This window comes from Halyomorpha halys, unplaced genomic scaffold (assembly GCF_000696795.3).
Source record: "Halyomorpha halys isolate HHAL.00 unplaced genomic scaffold, Hhal_1.1 Scaffold1361.1, whole genome shotgun sequence".
NCBI lineage: Eukaryota > Metazoa > Arthropoda > Insecta > Hemiptera > Pentatomidae > Halyomorpha > Halyomorpha halys.
In genome coordinates, this window is record NW_027111888.1 from 135,527 (window position 1) to 140,078 (window position 4,552).

Sequence of the window (4,552 nt, forward strand, 5' to 3'; positions counted from 1 at the left end):
AAGGATCAAAATTGTTTTTAAATAATTTATTTGAAACATTTTTTTTGGACTTTCACGTTCAATAATAAACACCTCAAGGTAGTATCCTAGATCCCATCTCCAGCTGACATGCCAACCAATCCTAACACTATCCTCACCACGTATCCCGATGACACATGTGTGCTCGCTGTTAATAATAACCCTTTAATTGCATCCCAAACTCTCCAATCCCATATCACAGCCCTCGAAGAATGGTGTCGTAATTGGAGGATTAAAATAAACCTCAACAAATTCCATCAAATCACTTTTACCCTTCGTCTTAAATCTATCGACTGCCCTACAGTATCCTTTAATAATGTTGCTCTTTCCCCTTTCGGACAGATCCGCAACCTTGGACCACATCTGGACAAACGACTAGCCTGGAATTCTTACACAAGACTGGAAAATACAGGAAACTGCACGTCGATTACGACTATTACAGCACTTATTAAACAAACTATTTCTAGACTTCTAAACTATTTCAAAAGACTGACTTACAAGTCTGCAATAAGGCCTATCTGAACATATTATTACATTTTAACAAACCTATAAAAGGTCTCTTTCCGGGCTCTGGTGTTGACTAAAACACTCAAAATGTCCAAAAAATAACGCCAACTTAACGCAGACAGGGCTGGTTACGAACTGTAATAGTCAATAATTCGCAGGAACCGATTTAAAAATAAAGTTCGTAAAATCCTCAATGCTCCTTATTTTGTTACTAATAAAACCATCTATAAAGACCTAAATGTTCCTTATGTAACCGATCTAGCCCGAACCCGATATTATTCCTTCCATAATAAACTCCCTAACCACCCACACACACTAGTTTCTAACCTTGCTTCCTCTTCCATTCCAGGCAATCCTCCGAGGCGCCTGAAAAGAATATGGCCTCGTGACATTATATTGTAAACTGTTTTTAGACTTCTACTACTGGGTAGTTTCTCTACATGCTGTATCATATCATTATGTCATTGTGATCAAATTTACTTGATGTATTTTTTATACAGTTGTAAATATCAATAAATAAAAAAAAAAAAGATGGACGACCTGATTCTAGGTGGCCTTAGCAACCGTTAAACAACCCTTAGCAACTGTTTCTTTTACACTAAGTTATTTTAATATAAAATAAATACACATCTTTTCAAATACATAAAAATTTCAAAAAAAAAAAAAAACTCAAATGTAATTAAATTAAAAACTTATACTATTCATAAATGAATTCTTAAATATGGCGTGAACAATTTTATATTTTAGCTCAGGAAAACGGTATGGCCTTGATATACTCGCATACACTGAAACACACTTCAATTATAATATTTTAAATGTTCTGAAAATGCCGGCTTTGGACTAACCTCATATCCTAGCAAACTAGGTGCTCAAAAATAAAGTTAATTGGTACCCTGTCTATTCTCGATGCCCCAAATGGAGGATTCACCGCAGTCGGAAATAGCATAAAGGAATCTGAGAAACAAAGTGATGTGAAAAATGTACCCGATCTAGTTTTTCTTTGTATGTAGGCTTATATGCAGTTGAAACAGAACTGTCATATTTAAATGATAGTTTTTATTTGTTATCGATTTTTATAATATCGATTTTCCAGTGTAGAGTGAAATTATTCATTGAAGTTTAAAACCGTGGATGAATGATAGCTCGATAACTTCCATATATGCAACTCCGAAGAAAAGGAAGATATCATTCACTTCTTGAGAACCTGTCCCAAGTATATTGAAATTAGAATAAAATATTTTGGGAGAGGATCTGGTCTCCAGAAAAATTATTCACATTGTTAAAACGCTCTAATTTGAGAACTCTTAACAATTATGTAAGACGGGCTACACTCGAAAGAGTTCGTTAATATTGCCTTGTTCCTTTAAACATAAATGCTATATTGTTACTTTAAATTATTGACTTGTTAAAGGCATTGTTTATACAGTATATAACGTTTTTTTATTTTAAAGTTTTGTTAGTTATATATTTTTAGTTGAACTTGCACACAGACTTCGGCAGACAAATATTTTTCTATTGTCTATGTGATTTTTAATTGTTTAATAAATCTATTTGTAGTACATTTTTTTAAAAAATAAACACTCAAACTTCCGACTTGATTTATTATTTTATATTTTAAATAAACGATCAAAATTTATAACTTTCTGAAAAAATAAAAATTTATGTCTGCCTTCTTAGATCAATTTGGAATTGGTGTACAAATTTATGGATACGCCAAAAAAAAAAAAAAACTTACCTACTAATGCAAAAATTTCAATAAAAATTACTAAGAATGATCAGTAGCGCTCCCTCCTACATTAGTAACAAGAACTAACACAAAGACTTACGAATTACCTGGGTACAAACAAACATTAAATAATTATATAAACGGTTTCACGACGCACTTCCAATACACACTAACCAGTATGAGATTTAAGAGAGATACAAGACGACGTTTACGAAGGAGCTGGAATAGGGACCTCTTAAATTGATTTTTTAATTTCATTTTTTTCACATACAAGACTGAAAAGACAAGAAACTGCTCGTCGATTCCCACTCCAACATTTACTAGACAAACGGTCCAAACTTCCAATACATTACAAAAGACTAATCTAGATGACTGTTATAAGACGTATCTGGACATACGGAATTGAGCTATGGGGCTCCACTAGTCCATCGGATTCCTCTCGAATTCAATCCTTACAGTCCAAAATCCATCGTAAAATCCATAATGCTCCTTTCTTTGTAACAAATCAAATCATCCATCAGGTCATCTATGTCCCATATGTTGCCGATTTGGCTAGAACCAGATACCAATACTTCCATGATAAACTTTCCAACCAACTCGTTTCTGGCCTGGCTTCTCCTTCATTACCTAATAATCCTCCTAGGCGTCTGAAAAGAAGATGGCCTCTCTCCACATGTTTGTATCATGTCATTATATCACTTACAGCAAATTTACTTGATGTATATATATGTATACAGTTGGAAATAACAATAAATAAATTATTTTTAAAAAAATTTCAATTTTAATGGAGGGGTATCATTGGACGACCTTAACCTTCATGACATTGTTTTTTTTTTCTATACAACATCTCACTCGTTGGTTGTAAAATCTTATTTACCGTTGTGCATAAAATAAATTAAAAACAAAATAATAAGTAAAAATAAACAAAAAAAATAAGATTTCTTTTTTAAATTTTATTAATCGATTAGTCTTCTAATATTTTTCGAATAACTTTTTGATTAATTTATTTTTACTTAGCCCTAAGTAAATAACTAGAATTAGTGATGACACAGTCTTCTTCATCATGACCCTGCAGTAAACATACTCTGAAGCATATAAATGCGAATTGCCTACGTTATGGACATTATTATTCCTGAAGACATTACCTGCAAGACTGGAGTTTACTGGAAGTAGTGAAGAAGCGACTAAGGCAGTTATAAATTCGCCGTTAAGGCTGCAAAAACCTTCCCTTCCCAAGCAGATCTTGCCATTACTGGCATCTGCTACACCGAGATCTGTCCGAACCGCTCCAATATTTGTCTTCCCTCTTTTCTTCAGACTGGATCATATCTGAGTATATTATGGAACAGTAGGAAAATAATATTGCTATCCCAATATTTATATTTGAGCCTGTATGATCAACAAGTGCATTATTTGTTGAACATTCTTAGAGTTTTGTATTTCCTATATACATATTCTATGTACAGTGTCATCTAGATATATAATAGCCAAATACTTTTACATTTAAATAACTCTCTTACTGAAAATTAATTAATTAAATAAATATTTTGAGAAGTTGAATATTGGCATATTTGTTCAAATTTACACCATTCATTATATATACGAGGTGTGGCAGAAAAGTAACGAGATTGATTTTTTATTTACCAAAGCTATTATTTTTTTGAAACATCAATGTTATCTCCTTCAAATTAGTTCCCTTTGCTGGCTACACACATGTTCCCACTGCTTGCAGCATCGCTGGAAGTCTTCAACCGGTATGGTCTTTAGCATGTCTGTTACACTCTTTCGGATGTTTTCTAAATTCCCAGTATCTACTGTCATGGCAGCATTGTGGCACTAGGCTTTGCGAGATAGTTGACAGAACATGTAACGGCAGTGAAGCTAGAGTTACATTAAAACATATTTACACAACAAATATTTTAAATCACACTAAATGTCAGATGGCATGTTTAACGACCGAGTGCTGTGACCATAGCTTTTGTTCTTTCCTTGAGTTTTCTTTTTCCTCCGATGTCCTTAATTAATCTTGCTTTAAATTAAAATTATATTTTCCTTCTAAGCAATGCAGAAATTACCCACCATGCCCAGTAATTCATAAAATAATATTGTTAACAAATACTGGTGTCGTGTACTCATTGAAATTGCCTCCTCCCATCGGACTGTTCTCTGAATTAATGACAGGTGTAATCCTACTCCCCTGTGGCCAGAGGGAGGCAGTGACAAAGAGAGGCGGAGGATAAACACAGGAGAGGCATCACAAGCCTTCCAAGGGCCAAGGACCTTCAAATAGTGTCCTTAATC